The 24,702-nt window shown below is 30.7% G+C and overlaps 1 protein-coding gene across 1 annotated transcript in view; it reads left to right on the top strand.

Annotated features, from left to right (window-relative positions):
* The window catches only part of dve (SATB1_N and homeodomain domain-containing protein dve), a 111,980-nt gene that overhangs the window by 19,318 nt on the left and 67,960 nt on the right, over positions 1-24,702 (top strand). The window lies entirely within an intron of this gene.

Genomic DNA, 24,702 nt, shown 5'->3' with positions numbered 1-24,702 from the left:
TTTGTGGTGAAACCTATCCATTTTAATAAAAAATTACTTATTAAATCTAATATTTGTAATAAGTAAAATTTTAGTTGAAATAATTTCAAGAAAACTCGGTTCTTTTCTAAATAAAAACATAATTTTGTCTCGATCCTCCCTGTATATTTTGATTTCTTACTTTTCATTATTACTTTGATTATTTTAGGATAACTTTCATTACTATTTTTAAAAAAATTATTGTAAATCACTTATCTCAACTTTTCTAAATATATATTGAAGCAACTTATTAAAAAATTAAAATCGGTAAAATACGGCAATTTTAGTTTTCTTTGATGAAATTGCGTAACATGGATGTTGTTTTATAACTCGTAACGCATATTTGTGCTCTAAAACTGCGCTAGGTTTGATCAAGTTCTTCCTAAATTGGTTATAGGTACTTGTTTTGTTTCATAATTTGTACAGGTATGTGTCCTGTTGATGGAATTTAGCTACCAAGTAGCTGGGTCGCGAGGTGCCACCAACTGCTGAGAGAACTTGCTTCAGGTGGCGTAAGCCTTGACAAAGGGACGTCCGGTCAGGTATGTGAACGATAATCCGCTAAGCAGCTGTTTCCATGCCGGTGGGGTGAGACGTGGGACCTCTGCATCCAAACCACTCAATTACAAATTACTTATTATGGCTTTAGTTTTATCGGTGGTGACGTCATAAATCTAATCCAATAAGTAGCGACACGCGGTAAAACTATTTGTAATTATGGTAAACGGTACCGATTAAACGCAATGTAAGCAGTTTGAAAGTATGATCAGTTTTTTTTTATTATTCAAATCCATATTTTACTATATTCATCGTACCTCCGTATCTATTTGCCTCTCTGGTGAAGTGGTTTGAGAATTAGATTATCGTGCTAGAGTTCCTGGGCTCCACTCTCAGTCGAATCAAAGTAAATTGTAGTGATTTATTAAACTATATTTATTTAATAAACTATATTTTAATGTTTTGAATATTGAAAGCATTAACTTTGTGGATCATATTGATATATTATTTCGAGAAATAAAAATACTTTGTGTTCTGATCCACTCACATTAAACTTACAAATAGTTTTAAACCCTGAAGAGGGCAACAGGTTGTTGCCGAAACTGGTTAATAAAAATGTGAGTGGATCAGAAGTATTTTTATTCCTCGAAATAATATATATTTTTTAAACTTTAGTTATTTTATAGTACCCTGGACTGGTATCTGAAGCTCGGGACTAATAGTTTTGCAGTGGCATAATAATAAAGTGTTTTCTTTAATCATTATAATAATAAAACGTAAATGAGCGACATGTATAATAATAAAATTCACGATATGTTTAAAATTATCATTTTATGATGGATGTATTAGTGTTACTATAAGGTCAAAAAATTGTATTAATAAAGGTATAAAAAAGAGAAAGAAAGATTCCATTAAAATAATAGTATTTTTTTAATTTCAGATGTGGATTTTTAGAACGCAAATTAAGTTTTTGTAAAGTTTCCCCATTGGCTACCGTATTCACGTACAACCAATTTTCGATTAGCAAATCTCTCGGTGCAAAATTGGCAGTCCAAAAAAAAACTAGCCAAATTTATTACATATAATTTAATTGAAAAATATTCCACCCAGTCGCTAATCGCTTCTGTGGAGGCAAGTAGTCTAAGCAGTGATAGAATTTGCGGTTTGTAAGTGAAAGCCGCATTGCTTGTCGCCATATTTTGCTCAATTTGTGTCTATGGTCATCGATTCCCGCTCATTTTGGGAATTACCTGCGGCTAATATTGTCATAGACAACACTTTCTATTCCATTATACTTGTAATGAAGCGTCTCTCGCGTCTCCGGAATTTAAATATTCGGAGAATAATTCGTGCACATCTTTGGACAACGTCATAAAGTAGATGGATTAGGAAATTTGCGACCTTTCGGGGCTCGCTAACTGATCTCTCGTGGGAAAAGTTTATTTATTTACCTAATGCCTTACCTAGCGTTCAAATTCAATTTGCACACGGTACCTACAACTTCAGGCATGATCCAGAAAAACTAATGACCGTTCACTTACTCAATAAAAGTGGGAAATTCCGATATTAAGAATCTTATTATGATGTTTAGGTTCAATTATTCTTGGATTGTACTACTACTGCCGACTCTTATCCGCACCCATTGGTGTATGGAGCACTGCATCACATTGATGCGATGTTCATTTGATCGTATATTTTATGAATGCAAAGTGATCAGTACTACGCTTCAGGTACAACTTCAGGGTATTAATAAATATATATTAGAGGAAAAAAACACTTATATTTATTTTTACCTTTCGCCCCCTCCTGAGAATCGAATCCGAGACCTCCAGCATTTTAGCATAGTATATTATTAATACACCATGGACACGGACTTGGATCCAATAATATAAGAAATATTATTAATAATATTTATATTTTATTTATTTTATTCAAGCAAAGTTTGTGAAACATCGGGGTTTGAGAAGCTTCAACACATTTATCACTCGATTATCATTGGAAATTTGACCATTTTTCTCCAGTATGTCTTGCATGTTGCAAATAGTCATAATAGTGAAACATAATACTCAAATTCACGTTCTTCTAGAGTCTAGCATCTTAAAAGATTTTTTTAATCCTTACTTAATCGTACGACGTTATATTTTTCAAACACATACAATAGTTTACTTCATAAATCTTTGTTTTTTATTTCAATCATGATTCTGAGTTATTTCTTTACCCTCCGCATAATGACGTTACACCACCATTGTACCATACTTACACCTTGTACAAGTCAACATCCACCCTTCAATGATATTAAACAAAAACCTCCCGGCGGAGTCGCGGAAATGTTACATCGAAATAACGCAACTAAATGCATTTTGCATGAAGGTAAGCTTTTTTTAACATGTGGACAACACCTACCTACCAACTTACGCATGCATACGTACACATAATAATTGGAGTCATAATTATAGTTAAATTTGCAGGGATACCCAACCCATTATATGCCTTCTATCGCAGATTGTAATTATAAGTAAAAACGAATTTACAGTCATTTTGAACATTGACAAATTTAAATCTGCTGCTTTTATTTTATATCAATATCGAATAGTTTACAGATTTTTCAAGGAGCAATGTAATTTGTAGTACAAAAAAAATATGTTTTTAAACTATGATTTCGTAGAATCGGAACGGTAATTAGTTGAATGAGTTTGGACGACTACTAAAGCATGCAGAAATTTACCGATCGGGGACTTTTAGCAGTCTATTCGCGGTAGAGTAGAAACAAAGAAAAAGCTCTCACATGACTTACATGAACTCTATGAAAACCTCGTTAATTTTCTCTAACGTGTCAGATTAAAATATTAACCAATGGGAAAAAATCCTTATTGCTCATATCGCTGACAATTATATTTATCAAGAAGATATGTACGCTCCGGAAAAGGTGGATAATAATACAGTTTATCTAAATTCGAACAAAACAAGTAATAATTATATCATTATACTGTGTACAAAGCGTTATCTAGAGAAATACCAAGCAAACAATATTGTAATAATATATATTAATATTAAATGTTACTGATCGATCTTTGATCGTATGAAGGGTCAAACTAACTACTCTAGTATGTAAATCTCTATCTGTAGGTCAACAAACTTACCATTTTATAATACGACAAATATAACAACAAATCCATTAAAACATATCAATCCTTTCTTCGTTTTTGAAAGGATTAAGTTAGTTTTTGTTAGAAGTTATATTTACTAGGATTAAATAAATAATTAATTCTGTCTATTGACGCACTTCACCGAAAAAAGTGCAAGTCAAAAAAATTAATTCAAATAATCCGTTTTTAATTTATTCTAGAAAAACAGTTTGCCGAAATACAAGCGAAACTTTGTATAATTCCAAGTAATTATTCCAAAACGAAATGTTTTTAGTCAAAAGTTTTTTATTAGGTTATTTATATTAAGTTATAATTTTTGAAATAACTACTTTCATTTATCTTACCTACATGTATGTATAAATATAACAATATGTTATTTCACCCACAATAATTGTGGGTGTTTCTTCAGTTGACTACCCCTGGCGAATTCACAAAGGGTGCGTCTCAGAGGATGTGAACCTTGTTCCACCTGCTTTTTGTCATGAAACAACAAAGCGCCGCAACAACTGTCACGGCACCAACACACTCACGCGGCACACTGACACACTGCTACATTTGCATCACGGGCTCCTTCGTGTGACCGCTCCGGTGGACATGATGATGCAACCATGATTGGTTATAAGTCCCATGTATACTTTACCTTCTTCTTATTCTTCTTCATGAGCCCTCTGTCCTCCACTGTTGGATAGGCCTCTTTTGTGTCTTTACATTTCTGCTGTTGTATAAGCTTACTGTTTAGTCTTTAGTCCATACTCAGATAATATCTTCAATAGCTTCGATCTACCAACACGATTTTACAGAATAGTCTAATGATTACAGTTATTCAAATTGAAAATAATTTTATGAAGATACATTTTTTCAGAAAAAGAAAATAATGTGACATGATGAAACAATTATATTTCTTAAAGTACCTACTTTATTTTATGATATTAATATTTATATTATTAGTTAAAAGAAAACCTGCGATTGGACTTTACATTATTTTTTATAAGTTTTTGCATGATTATATTGGTTTCCCAAATAAAAATAAATAAAGATATTAAAAAGTTGAGATTTGAATAACAAGCATTTTATAAATTGTAATTTTAGGTACATGACGTCAAATTTATATTTTTACTATCAAATCGAATATAATAATATTTTTATGAATTTCTTCGACTACGGCCCAAAAAAAATTATTTTATACTTATCGACAAAATTGTATCTAAAAATAAACACGTCTTTTATTTTTAGAATACTTTTATCTATGATTATGTAAATACTAAGAAAGATCGTGTGTCCCTCAAATCAGATGTGATTATGCTGCTCTATGTAACACATATCCCTCGCTCCTTTCAAGAACGTCATAAATCAAAAAAAGTTGATTTGTCAGGAGAACGTTTTTAAAGTTTAAAAATATAAAACAATGTCTTAAACATAAATATCGAGTCACTTATTGTACTTTTTACTGTGCAACAGATCTTTTTAGGTAAAACCTGAAAGTTTTGTCTCCATTTGAAAACAATACCTTTTCTTCAAAATACAAAAACAACACTTTCTGTCCTGTAGCGAGTAAATATTAAGTTTAAAATATACCGCTTTTGTAGGGATATAGTACATTTTCTAGGCATTCCGAAAACATGCTCAACTGAAAATTGACGATTTTTGATTTATGACGTTCTTGAAAGGAGTGAGCGATATGTTAAAAAGATAATTGGTTATTATTGTCTCCTTTTAAAAAAGGATTTTTGGTTTTTGTCCTAAAGTCTTTGATTGTAATGAAAAAAAATATTGAGATGGATGTTATCATTAATTCATCGAAACTTTCATCCTTCCACCTCTTTTTTGTTAAGTTGTTCCTGATTCGTTTATACGTGACTTGATTTACATTTTTTGAAAACCTTTTTTAAAAAAATCACATCATTTATAGTACAACATCTTTAGTTTGCATGTATAAAAATATTCATATAAATAAAATGGTCACTTTGATACCTTTCATGCAACTTATATATTTTGAGATGAATATAAATAAATATAAACTATGTATGTAATGGATTCAATGTGTTTTGATATCCAGAAAGTCGATGAACTTTAATCTAGACTGTTTATGTCACATAGAACTAATAAAACTATTGATAAATCTCATATTTAACGGTTTAATAACGATGAAAAATAAGTGTTAATCATTGTTCTGTAATTATTATAATGAATTTATCAGTCGAGAAGAAATGGGCATTCGGATAAACCAGATATTAACTAGTTAATTTCTTTAACTATTTTTTATTTATAATTTTATCGACTTTAAGGTTAATGCGTCATTTAAAAAGAGTTGGTGTTTTGGTGTATCAATTGGGATACTATTATCCCATAATGGTTAAAAAAAGTAAACGTATTCAAGGGTTTCATGATATTCTTGATCGTTAGTATCTTAAGATACTAACGAGATTTAAAGACAATTTTTTTTGGGTATACAATACCCAAAATTTACGAAAGCCTGGAAATGATTGCATACACTTATCGATACGTAATGTACTGTTACAAAAATATGGAGATAGTATGAATACCACCTACCTACTGTGATATCACACAAGAATGACCGGAACCATTCAATTTTAATATTTAAATATTTGAAGATAATTGTTAGTACCTACACACTCGCACATACTCGGTCATGCATATCAGCTTCGTATAAATCTTGGTCATAATGAAGGCTTTGTATATCTGAGACAAGAAAAATAAAATAAGGATTTTTAATAATACCATTGAAGACTTAAAAATGACGAATATAGAAAACAAAAAATATTCGGCGATAATTAAAGAAAGATTCGTTGTAAAATCGCTTAGTACACCGATAATAACCCATGAAATTAATGCTTTGAGTATGAAATCTAAAGAAGTATTTTTTATCAAATGATGTATGAAAAATAAAAATTAAATATAACCTATTCCTTCTAAATGGACCAGAAAACAAACGACAAGTTTTATCTCTAAACACGTGTAAGGCAAGATTAGTCGCAAAATTATTGTATATACTTATAAACATTTTTTTGCTCCTTATATCTTAATATAATACAATTTACTCATGTTTATTTTTATGTGTTCTAAATTACATCTAAAGAACGTTCTAGGTTTACGTAGTTTTTTAGGAAAAAAATATTATTTTATCTGTTCGTAATACATTATTCGGTTTATCTCTTCCTATTTTTATAAAAGTTCCATGGTTTTCAAAAATTATATGTATATGTTTTATCTATAAGTGTATATAAATATATATATATATATATATATATATATATATATATATATATATATATATATATATATATATATATATATATATATATACATATATATATATATATATATATATATATATATATATATATATATATATATATATATATATATATATATATATATATATATATATATATATATATATATTTATTAGTTTACACACACACAAACTTATGTATACTTATAAGATTGTGTGTGTGTAAATATATATACATATTTTTTAAATATTTCATGAAATAATGTTATTTAAAAATATAAAAAAAAATAGGTACGACTTAAAGTGCTCCTGTATATCTAAAAAAAATATATGATGATGAATTTGAAAGTCATTGCATTAGTATTAATGTTTTGCTTTTTTTTTACTTTTTAACTAATGTCGTTAAAAGTAATAAATGAATTGGTAGGTAGCTTGAATATTTGATTAAACCGATCTTTTCTCGCTATAAAATGCAAATTATACGTGAATGTTTTAAAGCTGTTTCTTTTTTTAAACCTTGTTCTTAGAATTTGATAAACTAAATAATATCGCATAGAATCTATAACAGACGTAACAAAATTTTTCGTTTTTTGTAATATAAATATTTTTGCTGTCATTATCAAATAGTCAATAATCGTATTTATTGAAAACACAAAAAATAGTATTGTAACAATACCCAAAAATATGTATCAATTTTTTATTTTAATATTACACATTTCAATTGATTTGTAAAAAATGCGTCGAGTCATTTAAAGACAATTAATATTTTTATTGTATACTACGACATTACAGTGTTTTGAGTGATAAAAAATAAGTTGAGTATGTGAGATAACGACCGTTGACCCAATCTTAATTTGGCTTAAATAATACATAACAGTTCACACGGAGTGCTCCCACTGTCAATGTACCCACTGTCAACTCTTAGCTCTTTCTTATACGTATCCGATAATATTGACCCATCATTCCACTGATCCCATAAATTGTTTAAATACCCAACAATCGAATAAGAAACATTACTCAAGTGGTTTAAAATATATTTGTATGCAACATATTAGTCTGTATAATAACAACCCATTCATTAAGCATTTCCATGGGACATTCTTAAAATAACTACCTAATAATAAATAATGAACGTTTTTAGTAGTTATTTTAAAAAAAAATGATGAACATGACATCTACAAACTTTGCTAGACATTAAACTGAACTCACTCAGTGGCAGCATATATCGCAAATCTTTCGCTATCGTTTCGCCAAATGATCTTAAACTGCATCGAGACGCAGACGGAGTAACTTTGAGTCAAAGAATGTTGGGAAAGATTTGACAGACCTAAAGCAAAGGGGACAACAAAAAAGAGCGACTCAGTGTCCCGGTTTATGTTGCTCTGTTTGTGTCTGAACGCGCCTAATCCAGCCACGTGCTTAGCACTTGGGATTATAAACTAAAACACATCAAATACATTTTAAAACTCTTTTTATTAAAACAAATAAATTATTTACATAAAACTATTAACCACAAAGAATACAAAACGATTTTGATTTTTACACTGAAAATCCTTAATTTCTTCAATAATTTCGTTCAAAAGCAATGATTGACAAATTCCTAGCATATATATGCCCAGAATACTTTTACAATAAGAATGGTTAGTAATGTGCATTGCATAAAACAAACTTACGAACAAATAAGTCGACAGAGAAGGGAGATGCCATATTATTTAATGCTAATTTTTAGTACTCAAAATTATATTAAACGCCTTTCAAAATATACAGAAAATTAGTTATGAACGTATTAAAGACGAAAAAACTAATAACAAAAAAGGGGAAGATAATATAATATTTACCCCTCACATCTAAAATATTATAATAAAGAAAAGTAGTAAAAATACCTATTGAAGTATATTGAAAATCATGTAAGAACAATTTGGCAATTTAATTATTAAAAAAACTGTAAATTTGTAGGATAAAGAATTGTTTAGTTTACATGCGAACAACATTATTTTTTATTTTTTATGTGTTAAAAAAACATTCACTTAAATCATATTGATTTTACATACCTCTTAAAAACTTCTTATATCTACATTCGACTGTTTACTGTGACGTTTTGGTACGTAGTTTTTTTTTAAATAAGTGATTGGGAGAATCCTTTAATGTAGTAAAGTAGCAAGGTTTGTTGTAAATCGTTATGATTTTTCCCCTGAGATTTGTCATGGACTATTAAGTAATAACGCAATCGCTGATTGGTGCCACCAGTAGTTCAATGAAGATAGCTCGGCGACATACGAGTATCTTCAGCGGTTGTCAGAAGTGCGCGTGAATGTTTCAATAGGAATCCGACCTTCATGCAAATTGTCTTCAGACGGGAGCCAATACGGGATAATGGAGCCGGGCCACAGCGGACAAGAGTCGCTCGCGAAAACAAAGAATTTAGAGTAAAAACCACCGGCTAATTGTGAGAAGTGCTCAGGACTCCGATTCTCGGAAATTCTTCCATCCGCTTTAGGCGAAACGTCTTCCGATCATCTCTCCCCGTCCCGCTTTCTCCCGTGTGCCGGGCCATTTTTTTATTTTCTTTCCGCGTTTTTTCTACTTTTTGCCGACAGAGATATTCAAATTGCGCCGCGTACCAGAGCCGTGTAGCTATTCGCGGCAGAATGCGATCCGCGTAATTGTGGGAGGAGCGAACAATTTCAATTATTCTCGTTCGGGCCATTTTGGCACTCGCTCGGTGACGACTGCGACTGCGACTGGCGACTCGCTGGACCTCCGTCCTCCGTCCTCCGCCACTCCGTCCTCGGCCGACGGAGAAAGACCACAGAGAGATTTCAACATGTAGCGGAATAATATGTCCAATCTAAAGTAGATAATGGGATCAATTATTTCTCCAAGTTCCGTTCTGCTATTGTCACTTCGAATGGAATTCTTATTTCGTTTGATCAGCAATAGATTCCGTCTTCCGTGCCTAATTAAGACTATTCCTCGTTGTAAAGATAGATATGTTTGTGCTGACAAAAAAAAACATCTTTTATGATTTGAATTGGAAAAACTCCCGATTTAATGTAATTAACTTTGTTAAATAAAACTACCTGTAAAGATGAATGCAGATACGCGGTATCTTTTTCATCTCGTTAACCGTTCTTTCTTATTTTCTCTAACCGATCAATCGAATTTAAATATTTACTAACATAACGTACGAATTTTCCATAAAATTAATATATTTTCACATTATTATGATTTCAAAAAAAATAAAAATATTACCAGATTTAATTTTATTTATCGTCTGTCTTAATAATTTGATTTTTTTGTAGATACATTATTATAACAGCTTTGCGTTAGATATTATTTATCGAACTTATTTAATATCAACTTAACTCGATTTTTGTAATATATTGTAAAACTAAAATTGTTTGGATAAATATACATTATCCTGAATTTTCCATTTTTTTTAACTATCGTTAGCTATACCATCGACCTTACAAGATAACCCAAATATTTTTTTGTTAAATTCAATAAAAACACTCATTTATTTTGTTCACAAATTATGAATGATATAGAAAATATGGAAATAAAAAAAACAATTCCACGGAATCACTAAAAGATGACAGAAATACTAACACTTCTTCCATTCTTTCTTTGTTCCTGCTCGAACCACACCCTCAACCCCACCATCCAATATCTATCCCTCTACTGCTGACGTTAAGTAACTTTAAATCTATATTTTTAATTAATCCCGAGGTACACTGTTCGCAGGAGGTACTGTTTCTCTCGAAACAATGTTAGTGTAATTTTTATAACCAGGTACATTCAGAACAATCTGTTTATTCGCAAAAGAAGGAATTCAACGTCTTTTAATCTTTTAAATATAAGCATGTGATTTATTTCAGTAAAATATTTTTTTTCTTTGAAAAACTTTACAGCAGTAAAATATTTTCATTCACAAATATCCATAGTTTTAGAACTGTGTGTTATCTATTAACATGTCGGTAATGGCTTCTCTTTACCCAATTAGCACATTTTTAAAACCATCTAACCTCGACCGTTAAAGTAGGAATTTACATTAATATATTATACACATTATCTACGTGTGTAGTCTGGACCTATTAGCTTTGCCATATCATCTTCAAATCCGATGTATCGTGTAGGTAGAGCGGTTTGTTATATTTTGACGGTATAAAATAGAAAACCAATGAAAAAATTTAAGTGTTTTAGTATTTTTTAAATATACCAGGATCTGAACTTTAATCCAAAATCGATCCGAGTGTGTTTTTCCAGATCATTATTCTGTGTCCTTAGCACTCTATGTTGATGATGATGTCAACATAGAGTGCTCTCAAGATGTCCCTCACCTGTTGATGCTTTGCTCCGTCCAGCTTCCAAAGACAATAGCTGGAGGCGCGTTGCAGGAGCCTGGGAACCGTGTAAGTTCATAAGGAACTCTCACGAGAAGTGGTATCATACATGGTAAAACTAGTGAAGGACATTAGAACCATAAAGCAAGCTAGGACAAAAAATGCCCAACCCTCTTCTAGAAGAGAAGGTCTCTTGACGACAGTCAACCGTCCGGCTTCTCGTGAGTTTTAAATGGTTTTCTATCAGAAGAATGAGCTAGAAGAAACAAAAATGCGCTTAATTTTCTATTAACCTTGTACATAATAAACAACGTAAATAATAAATGCAACTCTCGTCTAAAAAGAGCACTCTATGTTGTCGAAAAAACTCTAAAAGTATCTGCATGGTGGTGAAAAAAATTGTTTTAAATTTGGTTATATTTAAACACTGAATCAAACTGGAAGATCATAATCTAAGATATATTAAACGAAGTAAAACTTGGCTTATCAAATCAAAGCCAGATAATGCTTCTACTCATATACCCCATAAAAATAATGAATTAGTCCATCCTAGGATAAGATATATCCTGATGTTGTAACACCATCGGTGAAACTTTAAAATAGAATTTAGTTTCAGACTTTCGTGTTTTTACCCAATAAAATAATAGTTAACTTTAGACATAAAATATTGGATATCTATTCTAAAATAATATCTAAAATTGTCTATGGAGAACGGCAATGGCGTCAGAAGTGTTGTCGTGTGTACATAAGAATAATAAGAATGAGTCGGCAGGACTAGGTGCAGTGCGGGTAACAGGTAACAGATAGGCAACACCAGTCGTGATGTGTGAATATTCACCTCAAATAAAAACATATACTGATTAACACCTTTTTCGGTTACTTAATCTCTCGCCCAGAATCTTATCTTACAATTATCGACTTGGACTCGTTCTTCTCGTATTAACAAATAATACGTCAGATTTCTGGTAACATTATTCATCTAACAGTTTAAAAATACGAGTTCAGTTTGATTCCAGATTCAACTTTTAGTTTCGTATTTTCGAGAATCGTTTTCTATCTAACAAAAAAGCAAGCTATTCATTTAAAAAATCTGATTTATGTTAATTCAACGTTATAAATAATTATTTTTTCTTTGGGATGAGTGAAAATAATAATTGCCTGTTTTGTTTTAAACATTTAAAAACAACAATTTACCTAAGCAGACGTAGTTTATTATCATATTTTTTGAACATATGATTTGAAAAGGTTTATATTATATTTTGGGTGTAATATTTTTTTAATTTATGATTATGCCTACTTCTACAACTTCCATCACGTCACTTTTTTGTAAGGGTAGGCAGAGTGGATGGAACGCTACTCTCGTCTGTCCTGACATACCTACTCCTAACTTCCTTTACATCCATACATCTAGTCATATATTCCCTTATGTGCAAATAATTTTTTTTTAATCTTTTTAAATTATTTGAAATGTTGTATTTAAATTGAAGGTATTAAAATATTCATAGCAATATGTTTATATTTAATTCTGTCATAAAAAGGATGTGGATTTTTATTCGGATAAGAATGTCATTATTGATAAAGGTACTCAATGATCATCTGATTTATCAAAAGCGCACTCAACCATTAATATAATTAAATAAAACTGAATCACCAGTAACGTAAATATTTGTATTATATTATATCTTGTACTACATATGTATAATATAAATGGGAAAAATTAATGCGTAGTACAAAGAAAAAATTACGCACAACAAAACAACACTCTAATCGTAAACTCTATCCGGGTCATGCCTCCACATATTCAAATTTAAGATAAACCAAAAAATCCGTTATTAAGACAGTTTGACATTGGAAAGGTGAAATGATTAAGAGTGAAATAATCTATATCAGAGTTACAACTTCCTTTAATCTATATAGATAGGCTCCCTGTATGAAACAAATGGAGTTCAACATTTGTCTTAAAACTATGTGGCTCTGTCGCATCCTCCTAAGTCATGTTCGCGTTCCTTAGTTAAGACAAGAACTTCCAACGACTTTTTATTGATTGAGCCCCTATAATCCAACTTTCACTAGTTTCGAGACCCACAGATTTTCTCAACAGGTTTGTATCCTTGTCATTGTCATTGCTTTGCGACGTCTCATTGCCAGTTGACCAAATGACGGATCCGTTAAAATGATCTATAACAACCGCTCGGTCTCTTCTCGAAAGAGAGGTAATAATGACTGCACGTAGAGAATCTCTGTAGACATCTTTTGCTTGGACGTCCGTAATTTTGGTAGGCGCGTTGCCTTGCAGAACAGTGATAAACCTGTCAGCCGTTTTTAGTGATGCGTTTAAGCATCGAAATCGAAATTCAGAAATCGATTCCCCATTGACCAGACACTTCACCCCCTTTTCTAAAATTAAGATTGCCACTCCTTGGCGGTCTTACCAGATCCTTTTCATCGCGACTTACTCAGTCCTAGATGTCTAATTTGTAGTGATCCAGGATATAAGTCGCGTATATATTTTTCCCCTGGATGGTCCCCACTTTGTAACCAATGCGGAGAAAATAGTGGTAAATAGACAGCCACTGCTGACAATTCGTCTTCCTTTGAGTCTTCATTCGAGCTACATGACGCAGATCTGGGACCATAGGGAGAGCATATTAGAGCTACCAGTCAACAGAGTCTCGAGGCAGTTTATGAATTCCATATGTTCTACATGAGGAGTGAACGCAAATTAAGTAAATAAGTTTATGACTGTGGTAAATTTTCAATCAATAAGGACATAAAATAAATCTTTAAAAAAAATAGGAAGGAGTTATAAATAATATATGCTACTTGTTGTTGTGATTTCCATTTCGTTACTGCGGCAATCGGAGGAAAAGTAAGCGATAAATCAAATCCATCGCACGCTTCATATCATCTTAATGAACGCTGTCTTAATCCCACTTAACCCCCAACGTCTTCAGCCGTTTAAACATTTTTAAATGCTTTTATATCATGAAGCGAAGCCATTATCTATAAATATTCTAATGTTCTTCCATTAAGCTCAAAAAGCACATGAACACACTTTTCTCTAAGACAAGGTAATTTATGTTAATTTCAAGTCTGATATGAAAATATTATTTTCATTTAATAGAAATGAAAGTGTACAGTGATATATTTTTTTAATAATTCAAATTATTAAAACAAAAGTCCAATCGTAGTCCTACCTTCCGAAAGATTAAAGCTATCTTGGTTTGACTTTAATTAATCTCAGCATTTTATTGCCATCACCCACAAAGGCTAAATTTTCGATGACTTATTTCTAGAAAGCAATAATTAAATATTACGATTACAATTTTATAAAAATAAATCAAGAGATTTTTTTTTATAAACGCCATGAATCCTAATTATGCATCAATTTAATTTCCTTTGATATCATAATTGTTTCCGGATATCTATCTAATGTGAAGCTACGTTATTCATCGAAGGTACAAACTATCGTTGGAACTTTATTTTCTACTTTCTTCTAAGATCCCAAAATAAAAACTACGTACCAAATAATAATAGGCTTACTTATGTTAAGTAGATGAATCAAAATAAAAAGACTTTGGTTCCTTCCTAAATTCCTAAATTTAAAATTAAGTTCTTCTTCCTCGCCATACCTATTTTTTTTATTTATGCTTTCAAAGAATATGTTGCAATTTGAGGACTTAGGGAGTAGTTATCCGTAGCTGAAGTTAATAAATCAGGGATTAAACCCATAACCCAATGTTTCTGGTCGCGGTGGTGACTGATAAAGTCGCGGAGCACCGAAAATGCGCTTTGCGATGTAACATGAGCTGGGTGACCAGTTATACTTCGATGTCCAACTGTGTACTACACTCGACCAACACCAACACTTCTGTCTCTACGAGCTATCGCGTGTCTAAAGGAGGGTTAATTTCGTCTAATAACTGGTTAAATAAGTCTGTTGGGCGTCTATTGTGTCCGAAGGCCACTAATAACCATTGTGGCACTTCACGATATCACGATGTACGAACATTGATTGTTTAATATCGATCAATTGGCAGAATTATCTATCAATCCGTTACTATCTGCTTTATATTCATGTGTATGTGGTAAATAATGCAATGATAGTACACAACACATACACTTATCCGAGACAAGGACAACAAATCAACCTTACTACATTTGTCGAACTTTGAAACATTGAATTGTTTATTCAAGTTATTATTTTTAGTCAGTTTTGAATATCCCTACTTTTAATTTTAACTTCAGCGCCTGCCTACACATACATATTTGTATTGCAGATTGGAATCACAACGAAAAAGAGAATTCTTGATTATTTTTTTGTTCAATTTAGTACTAATGATACTAAAACACAGACAAAGTCATTAGTATAGATAAGGTACACGTAATCATTAAGTATATAAACTAAATTAAAACAAGAAGATTGTTTTCTTGTTTTAACTGGTGAGTAAAATTTGTTATAATTATTTTAAAGAGTCGTCTAAGTAGCGGATAGCGAAAAAAATACATTATCTATTTTAAATATAATATGTGTAAGTAAACAATTTTAAGGCGGAAAAATATAATTTATTAAGGAGTACCTACTAGTAGTGTAATATTTGTTATATGACTTCTGAAAAAATTGCGTCACTATCAATAAATCTCGTTAATTTAGATCATTTAACACTCGGAGAGGCAGACGGTGATTTGAGAGAAGCGAAGCAGAGTCGACGTCCAACTCCAATAGTCTTCGTAATATGTAATTATAGTATAATATGTATATATTACGGACACAACATTCGTCAGAAGCAGGCGCCGGGCCGGGATACAAATCATACAATCAGAATACAGAGATTACCAATAAAATATAATAATAATACTTGAAAAGCTTTCAAAACACGTAAAAATATTATTAATTGAAATTATTTCCTCTATAAATTGGTCGCTATTACGTCATAATCTATAATATATAACATATTTTTTTACCATTCGTAAAATCTCGGAAAATATCGGAATTGACGTAACGTGTGCAGAAAGCGCACAATTTTGGTATTTAATCTTTCAAAGTGACAATGATGGCGCATAATTTTATATTTGACAGTTGGAAATACTAAAAAAGAAACATTGCTAGTATTTTATTTGTTCAAATAGTTAATAGTCGTGATTGTATGATACTGATGGTAAAGCATGAAGGGTGCGTATTCTCGTCCTCATCGTGGCAAAGACATGCGAAATACTCTTCTCGTATCATCTCAGACTCACATAATCAAAGTAGCTTTATTACTTCGTTCCAGATAGATATTTGGTAATTATATGTTCAGTGGTTCTTACATCTTACAATCCGTACATCCCAACATCTCTCGTCTCCTTCTGTCCCGCTGGAGTCCAGCCCTCGCGAGAGGAGACAGCGACAATGGAATCACATCAGGCGTAATCTGGGTTAAATGGGGTCAAATGACACCAAGAATTCCAATGCGATTTTATTCATGCGATCAATTATTAAGTAATGTCACACCACGCTACTATTAGCCTGGCTCTAACTCGAACAAATGTGAATAATGTATGTACGTACGTCTGTCTGGATCCTAGATTCTAGATTTTATAATAAACCGTAGCATAGGATTGGAACATGACGATAGGCATAGATGGATTGTCACACTTGAATTCCACAATTTTTAGTAATCGAACAAGGGTGTGCTTATAAAATGACAATTTAGGAGTAATACATTGTAAAGATATACGGTATATCCTCGATTAAGGAGCCTCTACACTTGAGTCGTCAGTAGCCCATCAAATTGTATGGTGCAGTACAATTACATTGCTTTCATGTAATTGACGATCGAGTTATCAGCTTTTCCTCCCAATGAGGTGCTCTATACACTATTTAGTAGAGGTAAGAGAAAAAATGTCTAAGATGTCAAAAGTTTGAGAATTTAACATGATATTCACTTTTAAAAGACTGTAGAGAATGCGTCTTCCAATAAAATAATTAATAATGTTTACTGGTTTTCCACCGCACTCCTTTTTCCTACTTTCAACTCCATAAGAAGTACCTTGTTGGTTATACCGTACAACAAAATTAAAATAAATAAGTTAATCACTGCAAGCAGCATAATACATATATGAATACGTACGCATTATATTCGATTATCGTATTTTTTTTAAATTTGGTCGACAAATCGTCCATTTAATTTGGGGAGTATCAGAATTCAAGGAGCCGGGTTCAATAGGTGAAGTTATCAATGGATTCTTTATCAAAACCGAAATGATTAATAATAAAAACAAACTCTTAAATCCCATACTACACGTGCGTAATATGTATATTTGTTTGTAAATACATTATCTTGGCTTTTCGTCATAAGACGGTCAATAATACTTGTTGTTCTAATAAGAATGACATTTATTTTTCAATGAAATTTACATTTATGACACTCTTATTTTACAAATAAAATCAACTCTGCGTGTTTGACAGATTTTCTTCGTCATCTTAAAAGATAAATAAATCTATGTACATAAAAACACATTTTGTGAGTATATGTTAATTATACTTAACTTTAAAATAGTAAATGCAATAGATATTTTGTATAATTACATATTACTCATGTAAGGTAGTATTGAATAAAAAAATATTCATTTTTTTATATTGATGCGCGATAAAAGAAGACATAACACACACATGCTCAACGTGTGCATTAAATGTCCTTATTGTCATTAAAACGGTAATAGAAGAAAATAACCTAAGTTTTTAACACTTTGTATACAGACGATGGTTTGTGTAAGTACTGTTTCCTTTCACCGATTCATCACTACCTATGCGTGATTAACAACGAAAAAATCACCTATCTATCGATTCTGTAATCTTTCTGTTGTCATTTATTCAACGTAAGATTGGAACTGGTGATGGCGGCTGTTCTTTAGTAATAAATAATTGTCTAAATCAGTTTTAATCAATCCGATGTTTTGATCGATCGGCGACCATTACAAATACGATTGATACGCCATTTCATGGATGTTCAGTGTGCACTGGACATTCCATGCGGGTGAGTAGAAAGGTTTCATTCAAATACTAAAACAATTGAGAACTAATAAATATTTCAAATTAACTCAGACTTAATTGATGGATTAAAACAGAGGCTCCAAAACTTTTTAGATCCGTAGATCTCTTGTCCATTTTATCTTTTTTGGTGGATCGCCAGCCTGCTATTTCCTGGATTGAAAAGTCTGTGTGTAACTAAAAGAGTAATCATCACTTAATCTTTTTTTATGTGATTTTTGTTGATAAGTTAACCATTTCAATAAAAATTAAAGATAAACAATTTTGAATCAGATCGTTATTGAAAAGACACAATATGCAGGTATGTGAATATTTGTATAGGGTCCGCCATCTAAAGTTTTTTTTTTCAACTAGTGCTTATTTCGTGAATGGTAACACTTAGCTCATGTCTGATTTGACAAATAATTAGTTTTATTTTTCCGCTAAGCGAATATGGTTGTGTATACGCTTGAACAACGCTGAGAAATATTGCGACATTCGACTTACAGAAGATGCCGATTTTGCCAAAAAAATCATCTTTTCGGATGAAGCTCATTTTGATCTTGGCGGGTATGTAAACAAGCAAAATTGTCGTATTTGGGGCACAAAAAACCCGCACGCATACATTGAAAAGCCGGTACACCCAAAACGAGTCACTGTTTGGTGCGGATTTTGGTCCAGAGGCATAATTGGGCCATTTTTCTTTGAAAATGAGCAAGGAGTGGCCGTTAGTCAATGGCGATCGTTATCGGGCCATGTTGAACGGATTTTTGTTCACAAAAATTGAAGAGGAGGATATTGGCAACATTTGGTTTCAACAAGACGGCGCTACGTGCCACACAGCCGAAGCTACACTCGATGTTTTGCGCCCCATTTTCAAAAAAAAAATGTTATTTGGCGGACCCTTTATTTATTGTATTACCAAAAAACTTTGGCTCTGATAAATGGCAGATTCTGATTGAGTAAAATTATTATAAAAATATTCATCAAATATCAACTATTAGAGGGTAAGTTACGCTTTGAGCAATGTTTTAATAGGCGCAATACTGTTTAGTATCAGGAAACTTTATTATCCTGGACGGTTAGCATAACAACGGGTGGCCAAAAAAGTGCCATTATTTTTACAACTTGATCACGTAGATACAGAATTGCAGCCTTGGGAGTTTACATACACGTAGATCACTTTGAGAAATTGCTGTATGAGAGACTTTTTGAAAAATGTCATAAAATTTTAACATGGAAAATAATATAAAACTGTTATAATATTTTTAGATAGGCTCCACGTACGATTAATACTTAATAATTATCATAAAATATTTGTAACTTTTTATAATTACTTATAACATAGAATTCGGTACCAACTTATTTTATTAAACAGATTTTATTTTAAACAGATTTTATTTTAATACCTAACTTAGAAGCTAATACATATATTATAAAGTGTGCTAATGTAGACGTTTGAATATGACAAATTATTTTCTCCGTTTTTAACGATCAAACACACCATATTAAACTGATATTGGGTGTTATATTATTTCAATGTGAATTTACATTTTTTAACGGATAGATAACTTGACATGGAAGTAGGTATATGTGACTTCCAAAAGTTATTTGATATATCGATAGATCACTTAGTTCAACGAACTGCAGCATCCGCTTGAAGATTGTATTCAAATAACCATTAAATACTTCCACCCAGTCTTAAGATAAAAGTACTGATAATACTTTAATCATATCTCAATAAAATGTGATTTGATTTATTTTTTGGGCCCTTGGTATAAGTCTTCTTCGTCAATGGAGCGCTTTCGTTGTATGGATTATATATATATATATATATATATATATATATATATATATATATATATATATATATATATATATATATATATATATATATATATATATAAATTTAAATATATATAAATATATATATATATATATATATATATATATATATATATATATATATATATATATATATATATATATATATATATATATATTATATATATATATATATATATATATATATATATATATATATATATATATATATATATATATATATATATATATATATATATATATATATATATATATATATATATATATATATATATGTATGTTTTTTTTACAAACACTGGATTAAACTTCCATGGGCCATATAGTATAGATCTTTTCATAGAAACAAAATATCGTTTCACACAAATCGAATATAGAAGTATTCGTCTCTATGGATTACATATACCTTAAAAAAGATCTTAACAATATTTTTAGTGCATTGAAATATTTTTGGTAACGTAATACTGGATTACGGATTGATATATTCCATTTAACAATAATGTATTTATACTTCATATAAATTTATCCGTCTCTATGAGAGTAAAAAAAAAATATGTATTATTTGATTAATTGATTAGGTTTTTATTGATATAATTAATTGAGCTTTTCTATTATAAGAAGGCATTTTTTTATTTTTAATTAAAGTAACCACTTCTTCTTTCAGAATTACTAGATCTTATGTATTATTTAATGAAAAGCACTAATTATAATAAAATAAGGTATACGAAATATGAGTTATGAATTGTGTAAACTATACGTAGATATGCAAACTATACATCATGAATTATGTGAATTATACAAACAAGGAATGATAATATTAGTCTTATTCATAAATTATATTTTCACCCTTGAAGACTCTTACGATGATAAAGTGATGACGACGATCCCTATTGATACACGATTTCTTGTAACAAGTCGGAGGAAAACGATCAACTGTGGAACGAATAAAGATATGGTTTGTTCTAGGAGTCATGTCCTCTTCTGTCGCACCGACAGCGGTACTGTCTCGGGGCTAATTGATTTTATCTTAAGCAATCTGTTCCTAGTTTAGTTCAGGTGTTATGATTAATATTACACCACTAATGATTTGGTCAAACTGAGCCCTAGGGGTAGCTGCGATGTTGTCAGACCGGTACCGAATTCACGAAACTTAATGAGCTACCTGTTATAGTCATTAATATTTACTTTGATTTTATCTATATTTTATAGCTTAAGGATTTCGAGATACTGTTGGAATAAATATTAAATTAAAACATATTATTATAGTAGTACTAAAAATAATGAAGCTCTGTTGTTATTCTTTTTTGCAGTCCATTCGTGGACGTAACCGTAAATTATACAGTATTACAGTTTTGCCAGACTTTGATATTACTACCTCGTATGCTTTGTTGAATTCATATGTTAAACGTATTTCATTTAAATATATATAAAGTATGTAAAAGACATATTTAAATGCATATAATTATTGTTTTAATTATTAGGATAATTAAGATGTTGTAATAAACAATTTAATGAATTACAGGAAATAAGTCTTAGATTGACATACATCACTTTATCCAAATGATACAAACATGTGTGAAATCAAGTCATTACCATTGTTTGCTATTCCTCCATTTTATTTTCCATATTGCTGTAATGTCCTGCACCCCGACATCCTTCACTTACGTCATCCCTATCTCCTCAAATATATTCTACTCCTAGATCTAAGTGTATGAAGCGTGAGACGCTAAATTCTTTCGTATAATTAACACTGCGTCGGATCGACGCTGTGTCCTATGCATCATTGGATGTGAATTAGGGTCTTAATAATCATGAAAAACATATAATCAGAAAACATTTTTTTTTCGTTTTCTACGATTCTGAATTCATCCATTTTATCTTCTATAACGGTCTTTATCTTCTTTCACTGGCAGACCTAAACGATATTTTTTACCTCGGATTATCTGTCACATAAGATACTAAGTAGACAAGATGTCTTCATTTCTTGCGATGAAGACAACTTTTTATTTATTTATTGTGTTTTAACGGAAATCGCAATTACTTGTACAAAAAGTCTTCGTGATAAAGAACGAATCTTTTGATCTACCATATACTTACTTCGTTAGTTTTATAAAGATCCTTTTTTCAACTCATTATACTTTTTATTTTATCTAAGTTTTGTACTGACATTTCTTGGTGGAACTGGATTTTATATAAAAAACAGCAATTATTTAGTTTTTCCACTTTTATTTTATTTGAGCAGTGACCATCGTAACGTAACCCGTCTGATGATGTCGGTAAAACTCGTTGAGTGAAACCCGGTCACTGGTCAAATAAAATGAATTTTGAAAACTCAAAATAAGAATTTCTTGGATTTTCGTATGGGTTTTTAATTATTTAAATATAAAATAACTCACTTTTACTTTACCAATTTTTAAGTTTATTTATATACGCCTGACTAGTTTCGAAAACTACAGATGTTCATGAGAACAGGTGAAAACCAACATCAACAGTTTTATTTTCACCTGTTGATAAGAACATCTGTAATTCTCAAAATTAGTCGTGTTTTCATAAACTCAAAAAGTGGTATTAAAATACCTTGTAAACATGTGTTTTATTTTTATATTTAAATCGTGTTTTTCTACAATGTTCACTTATAAAAACACGATAGACACAAATTCAATAATTTGTATAAATCAAGATTTAATAGTGTAATGAAATGTTTAATTCGCCTTATTTGCCGAGTGATTGGTAATAATATGCAGAGTGGATAGGTAACAATGATTGCTAATAACTAATAACCCGAGGGTATTGGAACTGTGTGTGCACCATTTACTGGACGAATTTAAACTTGAAGCAAATTCAGTAATTAGTCCGTAACGATTACATCGGGCATTATATTGATGTAATTGCTAATAGTAATACTTACATACCAGTTCTTGATTGATAAGACAAGGTGAAATCTTAATCACTTTTATCAAACTTGTTTCGTTTGTTGGTTCTTCATCTGGTACCATTCGAACATGTATCATACATCTTTTTGTCACATATTCGTCTAAGAGATCCCATTTAGCTTATATTCAGTTTACTATTATCCTTCTTTTGCCAAATCCATGATTCACTTTCATACATTACGGTTATATCTAGAACCGTTGTGTAGTGCCAGTTTGGCTTTCGCTGTTAGGTTTTTATTTGCTCTTTCACTGATTTCAGTGCACCATTTACATACTTTGTTTTCAGCATTCACTCTCCTATTTATATCTCTAATAATCTTTCTATCCCTTGAAAACGTAATTCCTAACTACAAGAAATAATTTTTTACTTTTTCCTTCTGCACTCGAAACTTTTTCTGGAAATATAATCTTCGCAGTTTTTTTTTCAATTTGTAAAAAACTTGTTTCAATTTTTTTTATTAAAAATACTTTTAGAGTGATTGTTCTTTAAATAGAGTATCAGAAATGTCAATATACAAATAAAAATTAATAAAATTAAATAAAAAAACTGTTAAGTCTTTTAACTAAAATGTTAGTAATGGTAGTAAATATATATATATATATATATATATATATATGTATATATATATATATATATATATATATATATATATATATATATACATATATATATATATATATATATATATATATATATATATATATATATATATATATATATATATATATATATATATATATAGTATATATATTATAAAACCATATATTTCATAAATTTGAATTTAAACCCCCTTAATCTGTATCGTTTGGCTAGACTATAATTCAAGCGTTAAACAAACAATCATTTTAACATTTTGTTGCACTGTTTTGTTTTGAACAAATAGCGTCGAGATCAAATTTGGTCTTTACTTTCGTTACGTGACCACAGAACAAATCAAATTTAATCTCATCTACATTTTCAATCAGTAAGCCGCTTTGGCAGCAAATATTACAATAAGAAATACTTCACAAATGACTCACAGCAAAAACTGGACCGGCTGTTTAACGGATTGGTTACTAAACGGTAGAATGACACTTACAATTTTGGAAAATAACGTGTCCTGGATGTCTCTTTCTAACGAGTTAACTAGGAAGCGTAGATACATTTGACTTCGGTACAAATTAAATATTGATTAATTATTTTTTTTAACATTTTGAGTGTGTTCAAATACTTATTTTAAGTGGAGAAAGCAAAATATGGAGATTTGTGTAGGACACACTTCCAAATTTTAACTGACTAGCTTCATTAAATTGAAAATCGTTTTTTTTTTCAGGCGTTTCCCAGTATGCAAAAATAATCCGGGGCTTGGACCATGCATACATAAAAAAAGGGTTTCTGCTATTAAGCAAAACTTTCTCATTCCAACATGGATGGCTTTTGTAAACTCATATATAGCGTCATGAGATTAACGATATACGAGTATCTAGGAGTTTGAGTAGTGCGTAGTCAATCATGAGTGGAATGGTGAATGTGGCATGTGTGTAAAGTGATCACTTAACCAGCCTATGACGAACATTCTTCATCATGAATTTTGTGATGTCAAAATTATTTAACATTTTTAAAAAAATATATAAGGAAAGTAGGATTTGCACACTATTTGATATCTATTTTTTTTTC

Source organism: Brachycentrus maculatus, unplaced genomic scaffold (genome assembly GCF_059751285.1).
Source record: "Brachycentrus maculatus isolate JH-2025_06_01 unplaced genomic scaffold, ASM5975128v1 h1tg000005l, whole genome shotgun sequence".
NCBI lineage: Eukaryota > Metazoa > Arthropoda > Insecta > Trichoptera > Brachycentridae > Brachycentrus > Brachycentrus maculatus.
Note: the sequence above shows the minus strand (reverse complement) of the source record. Positions and strands in the feature narration are given on the sequence as shown.